Below are 27,653 nucleotides of genomic sequence, written 5' to 3'. Positions count from 1 at the left end.
TGTTGAAAAAAATCAGCCAATTTTCCTTCTTTGGTTTTGAGATAGTTCTGCCAACAAAAGTGCTTCCACCTGTCATTTGAAAACCTGGATGAATAAGTGAAAGACATTACATCACAGTAATACCCATATAGTTTCCTAAGTGGCATAACAGGAGGGAAGATGCAACCAGTTTATGAAATGGGTTGAACATGCTCTTTCCTGCCTCTTCCAACACTATGGACACATCCCATGGTTTTTCAGTTATCTTGAGCTATAACAACACCTTGATCTTATGTAATACAATCAAAACTAAATGACATATGTAGCTCTGATTCAGGGCATATCTTTGCATAAATTTGCTCTTTCCACTACCTATTTTTTCTCTCCAGCCTTTATACTGTAGCTAGAGTGGTATGTTAACAACGTAAATCTGATCTTATTCCTATCTATCTTTAAACCTCTTCAGTGGCTCCCTCATATTCTTCAGTATATAGTCCAGGCACCCTGGTTTAGTTAACACTGCATTAAAAATAGCCCCCAAACTTAGTGGCTTAAAAACATATGTTATCTTATGATTTTGTGGATTGCTTGGGCAATTCTGTTGGTCTAACCTGGGCTCATTCCTATGGCTGCATTCAGCTGCTGGATCAACTTGAGGCTGGGCTCAGATAGGAAGGCTGAGATCACTTGACCTTATTCCTTGTGGTCTTTCATCCTTAAGGAAGCTGGACCTGGAATTGCTTCAAAACCAGTGCTACTGGGGGCTGTTTGGCTGTTCATGAAAACTGAAAGAGAAAAGATGTAACCATATAGGCCTAAACTATGAAATAAGATGGTGGCTCTCTAAGAAACTTGAGTATGCTTCAGAATCACCAGGAGGGCTTGATTAACTCCAGATTGATGAACTCTACCTTCAGAGTGTCTTAGTCAGTCTGGGTAGGGCCAAAATTAGGCATGTCTAACAAGTTCCTGGGTGAGTCTGATGCAGCTTGTTTGGGGACAATATTCTACAGACCTCTAAATGAAGACATAAAATCTCCACGAGTGAGTGTGATGATAGCAACTTGCATTTTCCTGAAGAACTGTGGCAGAAGTGCTTTGCTTTTGTCACCCATTGTAGCAGACAGAACAGAGGACTTCAAATCTGACCCTTGGACTTTTTTCCCCTATCATTTATTTCTGTGTCTCCAACACCTATCCTACACCTAAGTTGATCAGGAAATATGTGTTGTACTGAGCTACATGTTCTATCTACCCTAATAAGGACACTACTATTACTTATATCTAATACCATCCGTAATGGAGAGGTCATTCAGAGAAATAAGGGAAAAGATGTTAATCAGCAGGAGTAAGGGAAAGAATTTGTGTGTGTGTATGTGTGTGTGTGTGTGTGTGTGTGTACATTTATGTTGGGGGATTCAGGAGGGTTTGATAAGATAGGAGCTTCAAGATTCCTACACTGTTTGTTTGTTAACACCAGACACCTTTAATGGAACCTCTCTGCTAATACACATGGAAGCCAGAAACTTGCCTGAGAGCTTATCCACTATCTCTTGGTAGCTACCTACTTGAGGAAGCCCAGTTTATGTAAGGAATTTATGCCACTACAGGTACTGCTTAGGGTACATGCTTGCTTCTCCCTTTGCTTAACCTCATTCTGTTACAGGAGTGGAATGTTGCATTCCCCAGTTTGCTCCTTGTCATACTGACCAGGGTTCTTGGCATTCCCCAGTCAATAGAAATTAACTAGAGGCCAGACAATAAATTCAGGCAAGGCTTTATTGGGGCCCCTGCGCCGGCTGCAGGAGTGAGCAAAAATAAGTAACAGGTTCCCTTGCTCGGCTCCCCGAGGAGGGGGGGGAATGGCGAGCTCATTCCTTATATGGGGTGGGGGTAGGGGTGTGTCCAGGGGTCGGGATGGAGGGCTGGCTTAGGTGGTTTGCCCACCCCTTTGTGGTGTTGACTGCAGCGGGGCATGCAGAGTTCTGGGCTTTTGCTCCCAACACCCAGTTTTTGCTCCCGGCTCTTCAGAAATGGCAGTTGGTTTTTTTTTTGTCTTTTGTATCTTTTGGGTCCAGAATTTGCCCCAACTGGAAATGCACACAGTTATTTTTAGTCCCGTATAGTTTCTTTGTATTTTTTAGCTCCAGGAGAGATGTGTCCAGGTGCAAGCTTTGCTGCACTGCAGCAAAGGGTCCTAGGTCCCAGGCCTGTCTCACTTGGATTCATTCTTTCATTAAAGGTCAGAAGCAAGCTAGTTTCAAATGTCAATAGATGTTTAAAATATTTCATTTCAGCAAGAATTTCCCCCCTGATCTTAACTATCAAATACTGAGCAAATTTTCTGGCTGTGTGCTGAAGTCATGGCCACTCCCCCAGGATCTTACACTCTCATTGATCAGAATTTGGTAGATCAAGCTATAGAAGAGTTAATTAAACAACTAAGTAAGAGCTGCTAGGAGACACAACTAATTGCACATCATGCACTTAATGACTGGTGATATTGTGGGTGTGAACAGATAATTAAAGTTTATTGTGATTCAGGGTGCACCTTTGCCAGTTATCTTCCTAAGATTCAGAGCTTCACATTCAAATACTTTCCTCTTTGATATTCACACCGACACCAATGCTCGATAGGTAAGGAAATGCATGTTTGTCATTTTTCCTTGGTGAGAACTGTTTCTACCTTAATTAATCTTTATTTTCCCCTCTACAATTTGATATACACACCATTACTAGTTTAATGGCAATACTTATTATTATTAAGTATTATTATTACTTACATATTTTCCTATAAAATAGGTTTGAAGAAAAAGTTGCAAAGCATGCATTTGTATCAATATTCTGTCATTCATTTACAATAATACTAAAATGTAAAATTATTTTCTCATTTTCATTTTATTTAAGATAGTTGATATTCTTTCATTATTAGTATTTGGGTCAGATGATTTCTTTTAGCTGTCATTTTAAAAATGCATAAGGCTAAATTAAAAGTTGCAAAGACTTTGGGGATGATAATTAGGTAATCATCTATGTGAGATGTGATTAAAAACTTTAGTCATAACATTTTCATCAACACTTTTACTAGATATGTTATGAACAACATACACTAATACTACACTCTGTGACATCTACCTTTACTATTATACGTTATTGTCTGCAAATAACATTCACAAAGAAATTATGTAGTTGGACAGCATATATGGCAAATAATTCCTGTTAAATATCATTGTTAAAGATCAACTGGTTGGGAGACATGGAATATTCAAGAAGATTTCAAATTATAAATTTGAGTTTCCCAGGAGAAAAGTGGTCCCCTACTCCAATGATCACCAAGTCTTCTTTTTTAAATTAATACCTATTTTATTACTTTTGCCTGATATAGCCATATCTTGAAATACTTTACAAACACATCACATTAATTCATTATGTCTTGATAGGGAGAAAAAGGAAAAGCAAATTAATCAAAGACCTAGCTACCTGCCATTAAACACTTCTGATCAGCATAAAGCAGTTTGTTAAGCATCCTTCACGGGTAGAAAAGTAACAACAGTTGTGCAGTGGAAAGAGCCGGGGTTTCAGGATCAGAGAACCCTGGATTCATTTCTTTGTTCCTACAGATACATATACAAATGTGTGATCTTAGGCAGGTTGCCTTACTTCTGAGCCTTAGTTCCTTTACCTGTAACATGACGATAGGAATTTATCTGTCATAGGTAAAAATGAGAATTACATTTAGCTTGGGGCATGGCACATAAACACTAAATGACTGGAAACTATTACCTTTATTATTGATCCAAACAAGCATTTACTTTATCTGAGCATCATTTTATTCTCCTTTAATATTGAATTCATAACACCCCCTTGTTGGGTAGTTAGGAAGATTGGTAATGCCTTATGAAAATAATCTATTTTATACTTGGCACATATTAGGTACTCATTAACCATAGCAACCATGTTGTTTTACTACTAGTATCTTAGTTGAACTTCATTCGTTTAAGAAACATTTATTGAGTATCTGCTCCAAGTCATATTGTGCTTCTTCTTTGTTGCTAACATGGTCTTTTTATTATGGTTGGAGGAGAGATATTCTATAATTGGCTTAATTCCATTATATTACTTTTATTTTTTAATTTTTTACATATACATGTATCTATTCTTTTTCAAATTCTTTTCCCATTTAGGTTATTACAGAGTATTGAGCAGAGTTCCTTACGCTATACAGTAGGTCCTTGTTGGTTATCTATTTTAAACATAGCAGTGTGTACATGTCAGTATATTACTTTTAAAGCCATAGTTTACATTTCATATCTTGGTATAATAATCAGATGATCCCAATAAAATTTAGAGGATGCTGTCAGTGCCCTGCCCTGTCACTGGGAGGTGCATTTTTTCCTCCAGCTTCTGTGAGTGCTTACTGCTCACAGCTGATCCCTTTCTCCAGTGAATTCCTGTCTGCCACACAGAAGCCACCTCAAACTTACACTCCCAGGTAACCCACAGCTAAGAATTGACCCACTACATACAAGAAACTCACTTAAGGTGGGGCTATTTCTGGGATGCAGTTTGTGTTCCTGAGCTCCCCTTGGGATCATGCTGAATCTACTCTAAATTTGAGACCGTATTCTTGTTTAGCAACTTCCTCTGCCCTATCCTACTTCTCGTGTTCCCTTTTTTTTTTCTGAGAATATTTCCTCAATAATCACTACCTCTAGGACACCCAACCTAAGGTCACCAGCTAACAATTAAGGAAGTTACTGATACACTATTCAGGCTCCTGATGGCATTACATGCATGATGTCATTTACCCTGGAGAACAATCTTATGGGGTATATAACATTATCTCCATTTTAAAGGAGAGGAAACTGAGTTAGAAGTCTCTCTCCCCCAAGTTCATGGCGTTAGTAGGTGGCAAAACTGGAATTTGATTAATTAATTCTATCCATAGAACAAAGGAGAATAGTAATGAACAAGAAGCAGTTCCTGCCCTCAAAAGGATGTGCACCCCAAATAGGTAATGAATTGCAATTTTAGAGAATCTTGTTCCTAGTGTCAGAAGCAAACACTTTGATAGTAACTAGACTTATTGTGAGGATCACTTCACAATATATACGAATGTTGAATCACTGTGTTGTACACATGAAACTAATATACAAATATCATTGTATGTCAATTATACTTTAATTTTAAAATACTTGTATTCTCCATATAGAAGGCAAGTAGTCTATAAACTTTGTTACTATAATTTTATGGATCTATTTCTAGATATTCTGTTTTATTCCATTGATTTATGAGTTTATCCTTTCAGCAAACCCACACTGTCTTAATTTCTGTAGCCTCATAGTAAATTCTGAACTTAGGTATTCTAAGTCCTCCAACTGTGTTCTTTATTTGAAATAGTTTTGGCTTTTCTAATTTCTTTGCCTTTCCGTAGAAATTTTAGAATCATTTTGTTGATATCTATTTTTAAAAGACTGCCGAGATTTTTATTGGGGTTGCTTTAAACAAATAGATCTGATTGGGGAGAAGTGATATCTTCTTTGATTTTTTTTTCATCGATATTTAGTAGTTTTCAGTATACAGAGTCTGCTCATGTTTTGTAAAGTACAAACCTGAGTAATTTTAGGGGTGTTATTGTCATGGTATTTTTGTTTGTTTTTAATACCAAGTTCCAATTATTCATTGCTGGTAAGTAGAAACATGGTTGAGTTTTGTATATTGATTTTGTATTATATGCTCTTGAAAAGGTTACTTTGCTACTTCTAGAAGCTTTTGGGTATATTCTTTAAGAGTTTCTATTTATACAAGCATGTCATCTGCAAAGAGGGACAGTTTTATTTATTCCTTTCCAAGGTGTATTCCTGTCACTTTATTGATTGATTGATTGCCATAATGTACTACCTAAGACTTCTAGTAAATTCTTGAATAAGAGTGCTGAAAGGGGACATCTTTGCATTATTCGTGAATTTAGGGAGAAGCATTCAGTTTTTTTAAACCATTGTTATATGTTTATATTAGGATTTTGTACATACCCTTAATCAGTTTGAAGAATTTCCCCTTTACTCCTAGTTGGCTGGGTATCTTTACTTCTAACCCATTGATGTGATCATACGGCTTTTCTTCTTGAGTCTATTAATATGATTACTTACATTGGCTGCATTTTCCAATATTGAACCAAGGTGTATTCCTGGGATAAATCACATTTGGTCATGATGTGTTATCCTTTTTCTATATTGCTGAATTTAATTGCTAATATTTTGTGGAAGATTTTTGCAACTGTTGTCCTAAGGGATATTGTTCTATAATTTTCTTTTCTTTAAATGTCTTTGGGTTTACTAGTGGAATTCTGGCCTCATAGTATGAGTTTGGAAGTTTTCCCTCCTATTCTACTTCTGGAGGAGATTGTGTAGAATTGGTTTTATGTCTTCAATAAATGTTTGGTAGAATTTGTCAGAGAGACTGTGTGTACTTGAGATTTCCTTTTTTTGGAAGATTTCAACTATTAATTAATTAATAAAATAAATGTAGAACTATTCAGGCTACCTATTTTCTACTGAGTGAATTTTGGTATTTTGTGTTTTTCAAGGAATTGGACTATTTCATCCAAGTTGTCAAATTTGTGGACATAGAATTGTCCCTAGTATTATTCTTTTAATATCTGGGGTGTCAATAGTAATGGCCCCTCTTTCATCTGTAATATTAATAACGTGTCTTTTCCTATTTTTGTCATTCTGGCTAAAGGCATCAAATTTTTTCCCAAAGAACCAGCTTTTGCTTTTTCTTGCTTTGATTTTTCATTGTTTTATATTTCAATTTAATTGATACTCACTCTCATCTTCTGTTATTTCCTTCCTTTGACTTGTTTTCTTTTAATTTAATATGTTTTTCTTGCTCTAGTTTCTTAAAGTAGAAACTTAAATCACTGATATTTTTTGCATTTTATTTCTTTTGTCATAGAAGCATTCAATGCTATATGTTTTTAAGTACCACATTAATTGTATCAACAAATTTTCATATGTTGTATTTTTATTTTCCTTTATTCATTTTAGACTTCCATTAAAACCTCCACTTTTGTTATGATTTCTAGTTTAATTTTGTTCAGGTCCAAGAGCATACTTTATATCATCTTTATTCTTTTAAATCTATTAAGATTTGTTTTGTAGTCCAGACTACTGTGTATCTTACAAATTTTGATAAGCATTTGAGAAGACTATGCATTCTGTTGTCATTAGGTAGACTGTTCTATAAATATTCACTATGCCAATTTGGTTGATCATGTTGTTCAGATTGTGTATATCCTTACTGATTTCTTCCTACTTACTCTATCAATTAAGGTGTGTGGACCGTGGAAGTTTCCAACTATAATTTTGGATATGTCTGTTATGTTCTTCTTTTTTATCAGGTTGCTTTATGTAAATTGAAGCTCTATTAGGTGAATACACATTCAGAATTATTGGGAAATTCTTGGAAAATTGACCTCTGTATCATTATGTAATATCTCTATTTTTCTCTAATAAATATCCTTTAAATTAAGGCCTAATATAACTGATATCAATATAGCTTTCTTTTGGTTAGTATTGTGTGGCATATCTTTTTCCATCCTTTTATTTTTTAACCTATCTATATCTTTATGTTTCAAGTGGGTTGCTTGTGGGCAGCTTAATTTGGACCTTGCTTTTTCATCTAACCTTATACTTGTTTTATAATTGGCAAGTTTAAGCCATTTACATTTAATTTGATTATTGATGTGATTGGATGGGAATTTATCATCTTGCTAGCTGTTTTGATTTGTACTATCTTTTTAAAAAATTTGTACTAAAAAGACATGTTTATTATTTAATTTTTAATCCTTATTGACTTATTATCCATATCTCTTAAAAAAATTTAGCAGTTCACCCAGAATTTGCAATATACAACATTTATAAATCAGGGTTAACTTTCATATGATATTAAACTACTTCACATGTAATGAAAGGAACTTATTACACTATATTCTCAACTCCTATTTTCCATCCTCTATGTTTATGTTTTCAAACATGTCACTTTTACATATGCTATAAACATACTATATTTTGCTGCTATTTTGGCTTTAAATAGCCAACTATTTTTTAGAGTAACTAAAATAGGAAAAATATAATCTTATTTTACTTTCATTATTTTTTCTAGCTTGCTTAGTTTCTAAAGAGTACTGTTTTAATTCCTGTTCTTCTATATGTAATATTTTTTTAATCTGACTGCATTTAATATTTTCCTTTTGTCTTTCTTTTTAGCAATTTTAAAATGATTAGGTTATGAGTGTGTGTGTATTCTATTTGTTTTTTTCTAAGCTTCTTAGATATGGGCTTTTGTTCATGTCATTAACTTTATAAAATTCTTAGACTATATTTTTCAAATACTTTTTATTCCCCATTTTTTCTCTCTTTTCTCTTTTCACGATTCCAAATATGCATACGTCCCACAGCTCTTGGATGATCTGTTCTGTTTTCTTTGTTCCACAGTCTGTTCATGTTTCAGTTTGTATAATTTCTATAAATCTATCTTCAAGTTCACTGATTCTTACCTTGATTGTGTTGTATCTAGTGATGTTAGTGTGTTTTTAATTTCTAGCTTTGACAGTTCATTCTTTCTTATCATTTCCATTTTCTCTCATGAAAAAACCCATCTGATCTACATGTTGTCCAACTTTTTCTTTACAAATTTTAGCATATCGTAATAGTTATTTTAAATTCTCTTTCAGATGCGTACAAAATCTGTGTGATATTTGTTTCTGTTTCTGATGATTTCTTTATATCTTGGGAATGTTTTTTTGGTTTGTTTCTTTGTTTTTGGGTTTTTTTGGTTTTGTTTTTTTTTTGTTTGTTTGTTTTCCAGCCAGCTAACTTGGGTAACACAGTAAAGACTGAGGTAACGTCATTTTATGCCTGAAAAGAGGGATGCATTTTCTTCTACTAGGTCTTAATTATAGGACTTTGAGTTAACATAGATACAAGTTTGGGATATACTGTTGCTATACCTATATTCATTTCACCACAGGCTTCAAATACCTTCACAAAACCCATGTTTTGGGTGGGGGTTGGTTTGCCAGAAAACTTATTTTTCAATATTTATTTCAAACTCAATTTAAAGTCTTTTCTTTGCATTATGCCTCAGAGAGTTATGTCTCTTGCAAATTACTTACTATTCAATACTTACTTTGGCATCTTGGTGGTAGGGGGCAGGGGTGGTGAATCAAGGCAAATGACAGTATTCAAAGGCATTTAAGAAGGATAAATGACAGGATTTGGTGATAGGGTAGATGTGGGACTAAAGAGCTAGCAGGAAGAAGAAAGCAGAGACTGGCAGGTTGGAAATTCGGGAAGGAGTGGATGTTGCAGTTTTGAGTCTAAAGGCACTAGGGAGGCAGAATTACTTCTTCACGGGACTTCAGTCTTTTCCCTTAAGGCCTTCAGCTGAGTAGATGAGGCTCACCCACATTATGGAGGGCAATCTGCTTTACACAAAGTGTACTGACAAATGTTAACACATCTAAAATGTAGCTTCACAGTAATATCTAGGCTATTGTTTCTAGTTGGTCAGACATCTTGGAGCCTTACCAAGTTGACACAAATTTAATCATCACAAATTTTCAAGAGTTTTTTTAGACTTACAAGTATTACTTAAGTGTTTCATTTTTGAGTAATTGTAAATGACATTGCATTTTTAATTTCAGCACCCATGGGTTTTTTTCTGTACAATAGAGAAATATTTTTGTATGTTTTCTATGTTTGTATTTTTAATGCTTATTTTATATCCTGTAACCTTGCTGACTATACATACTGTTCTAATTTTTTTGTTTTGTTTTATTTTGATGTATGTTTGTTTTTCTCTGCACATAGGGGCAATTTTATATCTTCCTGTCCAATCTATATGTCATTCATTGCTTTTCATGTTGCATTGTCTAGAATACCTGATACTATTTTGAATAACACTGGGGAGAGGGAATATCCTTGCCTTTTTCCCTGTTGTAGGGGTAAAAAATTCAGTTTTTCAACATTAATCTTAATGTTAGCTTAAGATTTAAAAAAAATGAGATATAATTCATATACCATAAAATTCACTCATCTAATGTGTACATTGTAATTTAACCACAGGGTTGTGTAATCATAACTACTATATAATTCCAGAGTATTTCATTACTTTAAAAGGAAACTTTGGGCCTATTAGTAGTTACTCTCCATTCTGCCTTCCCTAAAAACCCTGGAAACCAGTAAGCTACTTTTTGTCTCTATGCATTTGCATATTCTAAAAATTTCATATAAGTGTAATTATATAATATTTGGAATTTTGTGCCTAATTTCATTTACTTGGCATAATGTTTTCAAGGTTCACCTATGTTGTAGCATGTATTTGTATTTTATTGCTTTTTATGGTTGAACAGTATTCCAATGTATGGATATACCATTTTGTTTTCTATTTATGATGTGATGCACATTTGGTTAGTTTCCACTTTTTGTTTTGTTAAGTCTCCTTTAAATATTTGATAGAGTTCTCCAGTGTAACCATCTGAGCCTGAACGTCACTTTTTTGAGTAGTTTTAAATTATGAATTCAATATCCTTAATGTTTAGAGAGCTATTCAAATTATTTCATTTTCATGAGTTGTGGTAATTTTTACTTTTTTGCAGAATTAATCCATTTCATATAAGTTGTCAAATTTATATTTTCATATTGTTTTACTATATCTTTGATGTTTTCCATTTTATAGTGATGTTTTTCATTCTGTAGTGATATCACTTTTTTCCTTACTTATGTTTATAATTAGTGTCTGATGAGTATTTTCACTGGGCATAGGATTCTGGGTTGACAGTTCTTTTTTCTCAGCACTTGAAAAATTTTATGCCACATCTTTCTAGCCTACTTTGTTTCTGATGAGAAATCCACTGTCATTCAAGTAGTTTTTTTCTCTATACTTATAGTGTCATTTTTCTCTGGCTGCTTTGAAATTTTATTCTTTGTCTTACATTTTTAGAAGTTTGACTATAATGTAAATTTATTTGGCTTAATCTTACTTGAGGTTTGCTCACCTTTTTGATTCTGTAGGCTTATTTATGTTTTTTGCCAAATTTGGGAACTTAGACGGCCCTTTTCTTCTCTGCTCCAAGTCTCTGATGACATGAATATTCTATCTTTTGTTGTGGTTTTTGAGGCTCTGTTTATTTCATTTTTTAGTCTATCTTCTCTGTTGTTCATATTGATTAATTTGCATTGTTCTGTATTCATTTTCACTGAATCTTTTATCTGTTCCCTCCATTCTGCTGTTGAGCCCATTTGTTGATTTTTTTAAATTAATTCTTTTTTAAATACAATTTTAAAGGTTACAGTCCATTTACAGTTATTCAAAATATTGCCTATATCCCCCGTGTTGTACAGTATATCCTTGTAGCCTGTCTTACACCCAAAAGTTTGTACCTCCCACTCCCCCACCCATTTATTGCCCCTGCCCCCACTGGTAACCACTAGTTTGTTCTCTATATCTGTGAGTCTGCTTCTTTTTTGTTCTATTCACTAGTTTGTTATAATTTTAGATTCTACATATAAATAATATCATACAAAATTTGTTTTTCTCTGACTTATTTCACTTAGCATAATGCTTTCCAAGTCCATCCATGTTGCTGCAAATGGCAAAATTTTATTCTTTTTTATGGATGAGTAGTATTCCATTGTGTGTGTGTGTCTGTGTATGTATATATATATATATATATATATATATATATATATATACATACATACACACACTACATTTTCTTTATCCATTCATCTGCTGATGGACACATATTGCTTTTTTATTTAGTTATTTTTTTAGTTGTAAAATTTCTGTTTGGACCTTTATATCCTCTATTTATTTAATGAGACTTTTAATTTTTTCATTTGTTTCAGGGTGTTTATAAATTTTTGTTGAAGCATTTTTATAACAGTTGCTTTAAAATATTTGTCAGATAATTCTAGCATTTCTGTCCTTGTAGTGACGATACCCATTGATTGTATTTCTTTTCATTTAAGTTGAAATTCTCTTAGTTCTTCATATGATGCATGAGTTTTGATTGAAATATTGATATCTTTCATATTATGTTGTGAGACTGTGGATCTTATTTAAACCTTTTTTAATTGGCTTTCTTTGACACTGCTCTGGCAAGAAAAGGTGGGAGCACTGTCTCCTTATTGCCAGGTGTGCATAGACATACAGGTTGCTTATTCAACCTCCATTGCCAACTGAGGAGGGAAGGTATTTTGGGGTAAGAGTGGGAGTTTAAATTTGTCACTAGGTCTCTACTGATACTTCCCTGGCTTGGAAATTAGAGTGCCTTATTACTGCTCCCCATGTGACCTCCACTAACAATACTGAAGGGATGTGGTTCATTGCCTCTGGGTAATGGTAAAAGTCCCAACACTCCAGTGTTGAAAACACCTCTGAAAGGAGTTGCAGAGCCTTGTTACTGCCAATTGCAAATATAAGACCATACTTTCAATGTATTCTCCACTGACAATGCAATAAGGATACCACCTGGTATCTATCTACCACCTGGTAAGGATAGAAATCCTAGTTGGCTCCTTGGTCTTTTCTGACACCACACCTACCCACATGTTGGGGCACCCTGTTACAGCCTGGTCAGGGTTGAAGCCTCAGATTCCTACTCAGCCTCTGGTGACATGGGTAGGGGTAGGGACAGGTGGTTTTTTGTTTGTTTGTTTGTTTTTGAGGGCAGTGATGTCTTGCTGCTGTAGAGTGGTTATTTTATAAATGTTATCTTCCTAGGCTACCTCTTTCCTGGTCCCTGTATTACAAAGAGCAGAATTTGCTTGAGCTCTTACTGTCTGTGCCTATTGTCATTTCCAAGTTCCTGGATTCTTCAGCTGCAAGTCTAGGATGTATGAGGAATAGAAACAATGAAACCTAGGGAGCTCCTTGCCATATTGTTCCTTGGGTCCTGAGCTCCCTAGCTAGTCTGATTTTTTCCTATCTTTCAAATGTTTTTATGTTTGTTTTATATAATACCCAACACTTTTAGTTGTGTTTAGCAGAAGAAAGTGGCAAAATTATATCTATTTCATCTTCCAGAGAAGGGAGTGACTTTCATATACATTTTAAAATTTAATTTTGACAAGGACTTCAAGTTAACAGTTCACATGACAATTATTTAGGTGAGAAAACTGAGACTCAGAGCATTTATTTTTAATTTTTTTAACATCTTTTTTGGAGTATAATTGCTTTACAATGGTGTGTTAGTTTCTGCTGTACAATAAAGTGAATCAGCTATACATATACATATATCCCCATATCTCTTCCCTCTTGCATCTCCTTCCCTCCCATCCTCCCTATCCCACCCCTCTAGGTGGTCACAAAGCACCAAGCTGATCTCCCTGTGCTATGTGGCTGCTTCCCACTAGCTATCTATTTTACATTTGGTAGTGTATATATGTCCATGCCACTCTCTCACTTTGTCACAGCTTACCCTTCCCCCTCCCCGTGTCCTCAAGTCCATTCTCTAGTAGGTCTGCGTCTTTATTCCCGTCTTGCCCCTAGGTTCTTCATGACTATATATATATATATATATATTTAGATTCCATATATATGTGTTAGCATACGGTATTTACTTTTCTCTTTCTGACTTACTTCACTCTGTATGACAGACTCTAGGTCCATCCACATCACTACAAATAACTCAGTTTCGTTTCTTTTTATGGCTGAGTAATATGCCATTGTATATATGTGCCACATTTTCTTTATCCATTCATCTGTCGATAGACACTTAGGTTGGTTCCATGTCCTGGCTATTGTAAATAGAGCTGTAATGAGCATCGTGGTACATGAGTCTTTTTGAATTATGGTTTTCTCAGGGTATATGCCCAGCAGTGGGATTGCTGGGTTGTATGGTAGTTCTATTTTTAGTTTTTTAAGGAACCTCAGAGCATTTAAATAAGTTCATTTCAGTTGTTGAATCACTGACATTTACATACACCCTTTGCCAAGACACCTATCATTCTCATTTTATGATCTTAACTTCTACAATGTAATTTATTTTTCCTCAGTGTCTTTATATTAAGACTGTGTATCAGATTTCTTGGTATCTCATACATTGCTTAGTGGGCCTATGCGTTTATTAAGTATTTAATAAATACTTGCTGGAAAAACACAATGAGAATGCATTCTTATACCTTTGTTATTATTTCTGATTAATTTTATTAATCATTTTATTCTGGATTATTGGTAAACCTTTCCTTTCCTTTTATAGCTTACCCATAGCCTGAGACTAATATGTGGTTTAGGAGGCTATTACCAGGGCACCCATGAGGCCCCACAAAGGAAAGTAGTGCCTATTTTAAAACTAGATGTCTATGCAATTCAAAGTCCGTTTGAAATTTTGTAGATCTTCAAATCAGGGCAGACCTGAAATGGTATTTTTGGAAGTAAAGATTTGTGAGCCTCTTCTTGGTTCACAGCAACTCGATTCAGCTTCACCCATCACCTTGAAGTCAGCCCTTCAACAATCACAGGCACTAATAGCATTTTCTTCCTTTCATTGATTTTTTCAGACTGAATGCACAGCCTTCCTCTGACTGGCACATGCTATAGTGACATGCTGAAGTTCTTCCTAGCCCCCTCTATTACTCTGTGTAATGCTGCTCACATCCCTAATTACCCTTCTGGATACTGCTGTGGCAGCTAATAAAAGGATTTTGCAGGCTCAGATTGCCATGATTCTTCAGCAGCTACATATTCTTCCACTGTTGCTATGTCAGTTTCAACATATGTTCACTGTTACACCTGTTGTTTCTACTACAAGTATCTTTCATTTTTCTCTATTATGCTTTACAATTTTTTCCCTGAACTTATTTCAGAATGAGAATTCAATCAAATTGACACATTAACATGCCTTAAGCTTGAAAACATTTTGATCATATACTTAAAGGTGTACCTCAATTCAGACTGGATAAGTATGGTTTATTTTGTAAAGCTATAGAAAACAGCCCTGTTGATTTTTGTGAGTCACAGGGAATAAACTCTACAGAAATATATAATTATGTTGACAATGATGGAGCAAGATAATATGGGGCTTTGACCTATCAATAACAGGTGGTCCTGGAGGTGGCCTAATCTTGACATCTTGAATATAGTGCTATCTTATGTTGGTGAACCAGTTAACAAATTCCTAGGTGCACTGTCTTCTGCCCCACTGGGATCTTAACCATACTTACAGTAAATGTTAAGGTATTATGAAAAATGCTTTACAAGCATTATTTTATTTAATCCTCATATGAACACTATGTTGTAAATACTATCATTACCCCATCCCAAATTAAAGAAACTCATAGAGTAAGAACTTATATAGATAGTAAAGGACATACCCAGGGTTCAACACCAAGTCCATCTAACTTATATTCTAAGCCCATGCTATTAAGTATATATTGTACCACCTCTCATCATCCTGAGTACATTGTTATTTGTTTTGCCCCAGTCACATGTTCAGGACTGTGCTGAAATCAAAGCATCAGCAGAATTTAAGTGGTGGTAGGAAGAGCATAGCAGCAGCTTTCCTCACCAGTTACAAGATATAAAGGTAAATATAGTAATAATTTTTTTAAAAAAATGAGTATATAAATTAATTTTGTAGGTATTCTAACTATTAATAATTTAGTGTCCAGGAATTTTAATCACTGTACTACTCATTGGACTGGTACCTGGTGCTGTAATATTAGGAAGTCATTCTTTACAGCACACTGATAGACTGACTATGAGAAACTGAAATAGGGGAAGTAAATCTTTGAAAATATGCCCTACTGAACTAAGTACATCTAGATTCTTGTAGGTTTGAGACTCTTCATATTCCTTTTATCTGCTTCCATAAAAGCCCTAGTTATCATTTGCTTTCTCCTTTCTTTTTGTAAAAAATTTTAAATTTAATTTTATTTCTTTATACAGCAGGTTCTCATTAGTCATCAATTCTATACATGTCAATCCCAATCGCCCAATTCATCACACCACCATCCCCCCGCCCCCCGCGGCATTTCCCCCTTGGTGTCCATATATTTGTTCTCTACATCTGTGTTTCAACTTCTGCCCTGCAAACCGGTTCATCTGTACCATATTTCTAGGTTCCACATCCATGCGTTAATATACGATATTTGTTTTTCTCTTTCTGACTTACTTCACTCTGTATGACAGTCTCTAGATCCATCCACGTCTTAACAAATGACCCAATTTCGTTCCTTTTTATGGCTTAGTAATATTCCATTATATATATGTACCACATCTTCTTTATTCATTCATCTGTCGATGGGCATTTAGCTTGCTTCCATGACCTGGCTATTGTAAATAGTGCTGCAGTGAACATTGGGGTGCATTCGTCTTTTTGAATTATGGTTTTCTCTGGGCATATGCCCAGTAGTGGGATTGCTGGATCATATAGTAATTCTATTTTTAGTTTTTTAAGGAACCTCCATACTGTTCTCCATAGTGGCTGTATCAATTTACATTCCCACCAACAGTGCAAGAGGGTTGCCTTTTCTCTACTCCCTCTCCAGCATTTGTTGTTTGTAGATTTTCTGATGATGCCCATTCTAACTGTTGTGAGGTGATACCTCATTGTAGTTTTGATTTGCATTTCTCTAATAATTAGTGATGTTGAGCAGCTTTTCATGTGCTTCTTGGCTATCTGTATGTCTTTGCAGAAATGTCTATTTAGGTCTTCTGCCCATTTTTGGATTGGGTTGTTTGTTTCTTTAATATTGAGCTGCATGAGCTATTTATATATTTTGGAAATTAATCCTTTACCGTTGATTCACTTGCAAATATTTTTTTCCATTCTGAGGGTTGTCTTTTCGTCTTGTTTATGGTTTCCTTTGCTGTACAAAAGTTTTTAAGTTTCATTAGGTCCCATTTGTTTAATTTGTTTTTATTTCCATTACTCTAGGATGTGGATCAAAAAAGATCTTGCTGTGATTTATGTTAAAGAGTGTTCTTCCTATGTTTTCCTCTAAGAGTTTTATAGTGTCGGGTCTTACATTTAGGTCTCTCATCCATGTTGAGTTTATTTTTGTGTATGGTGTTAGGGAGTGTTCTAATTTCATTCTTTTACATGTAGTTGTCCAGTTTTCCCAGCATCACTTAATGAAGAGACTGTCTTTTCCCCATTTTATATCCTTGCCTCCTTTGTCATAGATTAGTTGACCATAGGTGCATGGGTTTATCTCTGGGCTTTCTATCTTGTTCCATTGATCTATGTTTCTGTTTTTGTGCCAGTACCACATTGTCTTGATTTTGTAGCTTTGTAGTATAGTCTGAAGTCAGGGAGCCTGATTCCTCCAGCTCTGTTTTTTTCCCTCAAGATTGTTTGGGCTATTCAGGGCTTTTGTGTCTCCTACAAATTTTAAGATTTTTTGTTCTAGTTCCATAAAAAATGCCACTGGTAATTTGATAGGGATTGTGTTGAATCTGTAGATTGCTTTGGGTAGTATAGTCATTTTCACAATATTGATTCTTCCAATCCAAGAACATGGTATATCTCTTCATCTGTTGGTATCATCTTTCATTTCTTTCATCAGTGTCTTATAGTTTTCTGCATACAGTTCTATTGTCTCCCTAGGTAGGTTTATTCCTAGGCATTTTATTCTTTTGGTTGCAGTGGTAAATGGGAGTGTTTCCATAATTTTTCTTTCTGATTTTTCATCATTAGTGTATAGGACTGCAAGAGATTTCTCTACATTAATTTTGTATCCTGCAACTTTACCAAATTCATTGATTAGCTCTAGTATTTTTCTGGTAGCATCTTTAGGATTCTCTATGTATAGTGTCATGTCATCTGCAAGCAGTGACAGTTTTAATTCTTCTTTTCCAATTTGTATTCCTTTTATTTCTTTTTCTTCTCTGACTGCCATGGCTAGGAATTCCAAAACTATGTTGAATAATAGTGATGAGAGTGGACATCCTTAGAGGATGTCCACTGATCCTGATCTTAGAGGAAATGCTTTCAGTTTTTCACCATTGAGAATGATGTTTGCTGTGGGTTTGTTGTATATGGTCTTTATTATGTTGAGGTAGTTTCCCTTTATGCCCACTTTCTGGAGAGTTTTTATCATAAACCCGTGTTGAATTTTGTCAAAAGCTTTTTCTGCATCTATTGAGCTGACTATGTTGTTTTTATTCTTCAATTTGTGAATATGCTGTATCACATTGATTGATTTGCATATATTGAAGAATACTTGCATCCCTGGGATAAATCCCACTTGATCATGCTGTATGATCCTTTTAATGTGTTGTTGGATTTTGTTTGCTAATATTTTGTTGAAGATTTTTGCATCTATTTTCATCAGTGATATTGGTCTGTAATTTTCTTTTTCTGTAGTATCTTTGTCTGGTTTTGGTATCAGGGTGATGGTGGCCTCATAGAATTAGTTTGGGAGTGTTCCTTCCTCTGCAATTTTTTGGAAGAATTTGAGAAGGATGGTTGTTAGCTCTTCTCTAAATGTTTGATAGAATTCACCTGTGTAGCCATCTGATGCGGACTTTTGTTTGTTGGAAGATTTTTAATCACAGTTTCAATTTCAATGCTTCTGATTGGTCTGTTCATATTTTCTATTTCTTCCTGGTTCAGCCTTGGAAGGTTATACCTTTCTAAGAATTTGTCCATTTCTTCCAGGTTGTCCATTTTATTGACATAGAGTTGCTTGTAGTAGTCTCTTAGGATGCTTTGTATTTCTGTGGTGCCTGGTGTAACTTCTCCTTTTTCATTTCTAATTTTATTGATTTGAGTCCTCTCCCTCTTTTTCTTGATGAGTCTGGCTAATGCTTTATCAATTTTGTTTATCTTCTCAAATACCAGCTTTTAGTTTTATTGATCTTTGATATTGTTTTCTTTGTTTCTATTTCATTTATTTCTGCTCTGATGTTTATGATTTCCTTCCTTCTGCTACCTTTGGGGTTTTTTTGTTCTTCTTTCTCTAGTTCCTTTAGGTGTAAGTTTAGATTGTTTATTTGAGATTTTTCTTGTTTCTTGAGGTAGGCTTGTATAGCTGTAAACTTCCCTCTTAGAACTGCTTTTGCTGCATCCTATAGGATTGTTTTGGAACGTCATGTTTTCATTGTCATTGGTCTCTAGGTATTTTTTGATTTCCTCTTTGATTTCTTCAGTGATATCTTGGTTATTTAGTAACGTATTTTTTAGCCTCCATGTGTTTGTGTTTTTTACATTATTTTCCCTGTAATTCATTTCTAATCTCATAGCGTTCTGGTCAGAAAAGATGCTTGATATGATTTCAACTTTCTTAAATTTACTGAGGCTTGTTTTGTGACCCAAGATGTGATCTATCCTCGAGAATGTTCTGTGCACACTTGAGAAGAAAGTGTAATCTGCTGTTTTTGGATGGAATGTCCAATAAATATCAATTAAATCTATCTGGTCTATTGTGTCATTTAAAATTCTGTTCCCTTATTTATTTTCATTTTGGATGATCTGTCCATTGGTGTAAGTAAGGTGTTAAAGTCCCCCACTATTATTCTGTTACTGTCAATTTACTCTTTTAGAGCTGTTAGCAGTTGCCTTATGTATTGAGGTGCTCCTATGTTGCGTGCATATATATTTATAATTGCTATATCTTCTTTTTGGTTTGATCCCTTGATCATTATGTAGTGTCCTTCCTTGTCTCTTGTAACATTCTTTATTTTAAATTCTATTTTATCTGATATGAGTATAGCTACTCCAGCTTTCTTTTGATTTTCATTTGCATGGAATATCTTTTTCCATCCTCTCACTTTCCTCCTGTATGTGATCCTATGTCTGACATGGGTCTCTTGTAGACAGCATATATGTAGGTCTTGTTTTTGTATCCATTCAGCAAGCCTGTTTCTTTTGGTTGGAGCATTTAATCCATTCACGTTTAAGGTAATTATCAATATGTATGTTCCTATGACCATTTTCTTAATTGTTTTGGGTTTATTTGTGTAGGTCCTTTTCTTCTCTTGTGTTTCCCACTTAGAAAAGTTCCTTTAGCATTTGCTGTAGAGCTGGTCTGGTGGTGCTGAATTCTCTTAGCTTTTACTTGTCTGTAAAGCTCTGATTTCTCCATTGAATTTGAATGAGATCCTTGCTGGGTAGAGTAATCTTGGTTGTAGATTCTTCCCTTTCACCACTTTAAGTATATCATGCCACTCCCTTCTGGCTTGTTGAGTCTCTGCTGAGAAATCAGCTGTTAACCTTATGGGAGTTCCCTTCTATATTATTTGTCATTTTTCCCTTGCTATTTTCAGTAATTTTTCTTTGTCTTTAATTTTTGCCAGTTTGATTACTATGTGTCTCAGTGTGTTTTTCCTTGGGTTTATCCTGTATGGGACTCGCTGCGCTTCCTGGACTTGGGTAGCTGTTTCCTTTCCCATGTTAGGGAAGTTTTCGACTATAATCTCTTCAAATATTTTCTCTGGTCCTTTCTCTCTCTCTTCTCTTTCTGGGACCCCTATAATGTGAATGTTGTTCCGTTTAATGTTGTCCCAGAGGTCTCTTAGGCTGTCTTCATTTCTTTTCATTCTTTTTTCTTTATTCTGTTCCACAGAAGTGAATTCCATCATTCTGTCTTCCAGGTCATTTATCTGTTCTTCTGCCTCAGTTATTCTGCTATTGATTCCTTCTAGTGTAGTTTTCATTTCAATTATTGTATTGTTCATCTGTTTGTTTGTTCTTTAATTCTTCTAGGTCTTTGTTAAACATTTTTTGCATCTTCTCGATCTTTGCCTCCATTCTTTTTCCAAGGTCCTGGAATATCTTCACTATCATTATTCTGAATTCTTTTTCTGGAAGGTTGCCTATCTCCACTTCATTTAGTTGTTTTTCTGAGGTTTTATCTTGTTCCTTCATCTGGTACATAGCCCTCTGCCTTTTTATCTTGTCTTTCTCTGGATGTGGTTTTTGTTCCACAGGCTGCAGGATTGTAGCTCTTCTTGCTTCTCACTTTCTCCTTTCTAACATGACAGCTAAGTTATCTAACAAACAGACTACTTGCTTTGTCGGGGTCAGTGTTACTCATATCCTGATGGATAAAGGCCATCCTCATTCAAGCATCATTTTACCAATTTCAGTTTCTATGGAAGGCTGATGTGAGGAAGATTTGGGGAAGAACCCCAAAATTTTATCCTTTATATTACTGCTAATCTTTTTTATTCTTTGCACAGGGCCTGTTGACAGTTCAGAACCATTTAGGCAATATTTGAATTTATAGTTTGAAAATGAAGATTCATTTCAAGGCATTGGCCAGGATAGTTGGATAATGTGAACCACCTGGCCAGTAGTCCTTTACTCCTCCAGTTTTGACTCTTGGACATAATATATATGGATTTTTGATTATTAATGGGAATTAGGTAAATGAACAAAGAAAACAAATATACATGATGTACAAACTTCATTTGAAACAAAAGGTTCAATTTCCTCTTCCTCTATTCTTTATCAGGATGGTTATAATTTCTCTGAATGGTTAGAGTAGACTTTTTGCTCTTTAATTTTCTCTTCGCATCCCCTAGTGAAGACCACAATGAGTCCTCTATGTGGCCAAAATGCAGCCATGGAGATTAAGGGAGCACACAATCTGAATTACTGATCTTCAGATAATTAAGCATTGACTATTCATTTTTTATCTGATATTTTAATTACCACTTTTATTTCAGAACTTACTTTCCTATAATTTTTGTTGTATAACCAAATAATCGTCATGGTAGAATTGTTATTTATCCTCATTTAAGTTCCTATTGTATATGATAGTGTTGTTCGTAAATATGATACTGTTCACTAAACATAGACTTTTAAATCCCATATTTAAAATAAGTTAGTATTTCATGTGTCTTTTTTTACCTGTTTTATTTTGCAGGGTATATCATAAAATAGTGTTGATGCTTTTGATCTTCTTGCTGTCTAGGGATCTGGTACAAAGGCAAATAAATAAAAGTGTGGGTGGAAGAAAGCATAAAACGCTAGAGACTCAGAAGTTCAAAACAGGGGAAGATTAACTTTCTATCTATATAAATAGACATAGACGTTCACATCTGGGGATTCTTACCTTTTACTTTTCAGACCATCTAACAGATAATTCATTCTTAGTTTTCATCATATATTCTGTTCATAAGAATTAAAGAACATGGATTTTTGATATATATTAAGCAGATATTTACTAAAAACCTAGTGTATTACAGGTGCTATGAGAATACAGTTGAAGTAGACTACAACTTTTCTGTTCAAAATATGTTCAAAAATAGGGAGGGAGGAAAATATACACATAAAAGACAAAAAATAAAAACATACAAGGCCAACTATATATACATCAATGAAAATCAGTTATATATACATCAATGGAAATTATATATAATGAGTAGTCTTTCAATTCAAGCATGGGAGTAAAGGTTTTATGAAGGTCCCTGCCACTACAAAACAACTAATTCTATGTGAAGTTGTCTTCAGGATACATTGCAGTTCTTAGGTGAGGGAGTTCTCCTAGGTGTCTTCCCACCAAATAATATGAGCTGAGCTCAGTATACGAAGTGCTGAACAGCAAGTAAATAAAAAAGAAAGGCTGTCTTGAGGAAAGATGCTGATACTAGCAACACAAGGGAGACACAAATATTCAGTCTATAGCACATTTTAATTATTAATTTATAAAAAGGAATAAACAATAAAATCAACACAATTAATTTGGAAACTTCAAATACTGAAGTCAAATTCCACCTTTTCTTCTATTCTCCTTTAACAAACTTTTTGACACATAGTCATCAAGACACAGGAGGGATTTTATACAATTGTAGAGAGCTGGGGATAACTGAAAGTGGCTAATTTTACAGCTGTCCTTAGACAAACATAAAAGTTATGGGCAACTTGCATGGATCATTTCTTGTTTAATTGTCTACTATAATCTTTAATTCAACATTTATCTTGAAGACAAGGGAGCAAGATTTACAGCAAGATTGTGCAGCCTTATAATTGGACTAGATATGAATATAAAGTAATAGTTTTGTATTCACATAGTTCAATTCCCAAGTGTGGGATTTAGTAAGACTGTATTTTTTAAAGAAAAAGTATCTGTGTTGTTTTATTGCCAAAATGAGAGAAACTTCATAAAGTGGTTTGTCTTATTTGCTTTGGGGGCTTGAGAACTCTTCTTGTGCAGACAAAAATATAGTCTAAGTCTATGTTTTAAAAAATATGCATAAAGAGAATTTATCTTCCAGAGGTTGGAGTGGACTTAATATTTTAATATTCTTTGAAAGCAACATTGATTTCCTGGGGATATTTTTATGCACCCACCTGATTCATTGGCTGAAATCTCTAATGTTTAATTATTTTCTGCTTTCTCAACCAAGATATTACTTTTTAAGCTACTTTTGCTTTGTTTCTAATAACAATGCAATATGGAATTTCTGAGTACATTTTCTACAATAAAATAGTATTAATGAAGATGCTCCTTAGGAAATTGTGAGAATTATCATGGGTTGGTTAATGTTTGTGGTTTGAATTATATAGTTTCTTTGGATAATGTAAGACCCACTAAAATGCACTCTTCCAGTTCTTTTTTTAGAATTTGGTGTGTGGTTTTGTTTTTTTACCGAAGTAGTTGATTTAAAATATTGTGTTAATTTCAGGTGTACAGCATTGTGATTTGAGTTTGTTTTTTTTTCTTTTGCAGATTCCGTTATAGGTTATTATAAGATATTGGGTATGATTCCTTGCGCTATACAGTAAAGCCTTGTTGCTTATCTATTTTATACTATATGATATAATTTATATGTAGAATCTAAACAATGATACAAATAAATCTATATTCACTCTTCCACTTTTTCCCCAAATTTTAACTCCAGAGGTCAACAGAGGACCTTGACCCTTTTACTCTGAACATTTCTATTATTGTCATGTGTAGTTACAGTCAAAATATCTGAAGACATGATTCCTCATGCAAGTTTTTACTTTTACTTTTTCTTCATCTTAAACATGCTAAAATTATGACTGGCAAAATACCTAGTAAAGGAGTTAGAAGAAAAAATTCTGGTTTTAGTTCTGCAGAGAGGTCTCTCTGCCCTTCCTTAGAAAGTAAGTCATGGTCACTGTCATCAAGGAACTTATCTGGTTTTCCTTAGGGCTTGGTTAGCACAGACAGGATTTCAGTGAATGAATATAAAGGTATAAATTAATTAATTGTATTATTGAGGCTTTATATTTCATATATCAGTTATATGTGGAATCTAAAAAATACAACAAACTAGTGAATATAACAAAAAGGAAACAGACTCACAGATATAGAGAACAAACTAGTTGTTACCAGTGGGAGGAGGAAAGGGTGAGGGGAAAGATAGGGGGAGGGGGATTAAGAGGTACAAACTACTATGTATAAAATAAGCTATAAGGATATATTGTACAACATGGAGAATATAGCCAATATTTTATACTAACTGTAAATGGAATATAACCTTTAAAAATTGTGAATCACTAGGTTCTACACCTGTAACATATTGTACATCAACTATATCTCAATTAAAAAAGCAGAACATTGCAAAGGGTATGAAAAGATCAAATTCCTTTTATCACATATGTATTTAGATTTAATTTGCTATCTACCTAACTGGCTTAACCACATTGTCAAAAGAACAAAGGTGGTTAATCTACCGCCAGTCATGAAGGAGAATGTATATGCATACCTAGTAGTGTTAGGTATCGCATCACTTCAAAACGTATCCCCTAATTATGGCCTCAAGCCCCTAGCATTTTCTCTTGCCATCCTATCCCTTATGAATATCATTTATTGCCATGCCTTCTGTCAACATTTCTATGTAGTGGATTCCAAAGCTCTGACCTAGTTCTTCTTATGTGTCTATTTGTCTCTCATTTCTAATTTCCTGCTATACATTTCTAACTGTAAATCCTAACAGAACCTCCTTGTATCATGCATACAACCACATTTCACATTTTGCCTTGTCCATTTCAGTTCCTCTTCTTGATTTCCTATTTTCATTAAGGCCACTACCAGCTTCCAAAGCACACATATATATTTTTTTAGTGTTTCCATAGTGAGCACTTTAATTAATTTCTCCATGGAGTACCATCTTTCTTTCTTTTTTAACATCTTTATTGGAGTATAACTGCTTTACCATGTTTTATTAGTTTCTGCTGTATAACAAAGTGAATCAGCTATATGTATACATATATCCCCATATCCCCTCCCTCTTGCGTCTCCTCCCACCTTCCCTATCCCACCCCTTTAGGTGGTCACAAAGCACGGAGCTGATCTCCCTGTGCAATGTGGCTGCTTTCCACTAGCTATCTATTTTATATTTGGTAGTGTATTTATGTCCATGCCACTCTCTCACTTCGTCCCAGCTTACCCTTCCCCTTCCCCGTATCCTCAAGTCCATTCTCTATGTCTGTGTCCCTATTCCTGTCCTGCCCCTAGGTTCTTCAGCACCTTTTTTTTTTTAAGATTCCATATATATATGTTAGCATATGGTATTTGTCTTTCTGACTTACTTCACTCTATATGACAGACTCTAGGTCCATCCACCTCACTTCAAATAACTCAATTTTGTTTCTTCTTATGGCTGAGTAGTATTCCATTGTATATATGTACTACATTTTCTTTATCCATTCATCTGTCAGTGGACACTTAGGTTGCTTCCATGTCCTGGTTATTGTAAATAGAGCTGCAATGAACATTGTGGTACATTACTCTTTTTGAATTATGGTTTTCTCAGGGTATATGCCTAGGAGTGGGATTGCTGGGTCATATGGTAGTTCTGTTTTTAGTTTTTTAAGGAACCTCCATACTGTTCTCCATAGAAAATCACACATATTTTAAAGCTAAGATGCATCCTTGATTCTTCCTTCTCTCAGTTATCTTTTTCCAGTCTTCTACCAAAACTCATCTTTTCTTCCTTCCAAATATCCATACCATCCATGTTCTTTGCTTTTCTACTACCAATACCCCTTCTAATTTTTGTCTAGATTACTGGAATTGCCTTCTTAATGAAATGCCTGTCTTTATCCTCACCTTCCACAAACATGTAGCAGCATTTTATTTGTTGGCAGCTTTATTGTCTGTGTCATTGTTGTATTCATCAGGGTTCACCAGAAAAATAGAACCAATGGGATAGATAGATGGATCGATCAATAGACAGATAGATCAATAGATAGAAGGAGATTTATTATGATGAATTGGCTCATGCTGTTGTGGAATCTGGGACAGTCCACCTTCTGCCATCTGCAAGCTGGAGGCCCAGGAAAGCCAGTGGTGTACATCCAGTCCAAAGATAAATAATGAAAAACCAAAACCTACTATGGCATTAATTGGTATACTGTACTTTGTGGGAGCAATATTTAATATGTTGGGGAAGGATATATTTTCCCCGATGAGATTTCATAAACTATTATGCAAATTTATTTATAGCACTTGAGGAAAAATACAATTTTAGACACAATACATTATACTGTTAAAAAGTAGTAAAAATAAACAAATTTACCACTAACCTAAGGATATGAATCATATGAAATATTTATAAATCACATTTTGTAACCTTTAATAATATCAAACCAAATCTGGTGGTTTTAAATTAGATTTCAATCCAATGTTCTGCTCTTCAAACAATGCTAGATATAGCCATCCTTCACTACCAAGGGTACTTTTAAATAACTATGCTCCTCATAAAATGCCTTCTTCAGAGAGGAACCTTGTTTCATGTTGTCTATAATAAACAAGATGAACTGCAATGTTATTTTCTTTCTCTTAAGTACATCATCAGCTGTTTTGATTTATACTTCTCTTATAAAATATTATTATCAAGCAAAATAAAGCACAAAACCCTTGTTCTTGTTTTACAAGCAAGAGAAAGTCTAGCTTTTAGACTGTAGGTGGTTAGACAATTTGACTTCCTTTTCCTTCTATTTTTCTTTCTTATTTTTCCCCTGTCTATATTAGGAGTATTCTGAAATACGCATCCAATCTGCATTTTTTTTCAGTTGGTCTCTTTCCTTGACAGTCTGAAACAGGCTGTGCTGTGTGCTGTGAGTTATGGCAAAATTTCCAAAGAGCCTTTGCCTAGTGGAGGCACCTCAATAGTCTGAGTCTTTCTTTTCAATTAAAATAAAAAATTATAGGGTGACCTTGCAGGGCAAAAATCATTGCATATATTTGGATCTATCTTTCATATTTTAAATCCAAAGGTATTCCTGAACACTTTTGTATTTAATTTTATTTAAACACTTGCAATTTTAGATAAATAGATTGGCAACAAAGAAGGACCAACAAAGGAACAGCTTCTTCCCTTAGTAGTTAGTAGCAAATTATTAGCTTTTAAAGAAAATTGCCTCCTTTACCCTGCTTTAAAATATGCAGTCTTTGTTGATAGCACATTTTGTCTTTAATGCCGTGTAGTATCCTATATGTTATCTGTTTGCTTCCCTCCCCAAGGATTCCAAAGCACAGCAACCAAGGTAACATTAAAGGGAATGATGCTTACAAGAGAATATTCTTTATTTACCCAGAGTCCCAAATTACCATTCTATGCCTTAGATAAGCCATACTGGTGTTACCAAGTACAATTGCTAGCACTGTTATTTTAGCAAAGTCAATATTATGTTTCCCAGAAATCACAATATGGAGAGCCAAATATATCTATCTCTGCAT

This window comes from Phocoena sinus, chromosome X (genome assembly GCF_008692025.1).
Source record: "Phocoena sinus isolate mPhoSin1 chromosome X, mPhoSin1.pri, whole genome shotgun sequence".
NCBI classification, from domain to species: Eukaryota; Metazoa; Chordata; class Mammalia; order Artiodactyla; family Phocoenidae; genus Phocoena; species Phocoena sinus.
Note: the sequence above shows the minus strand (reverse complement) of the source record.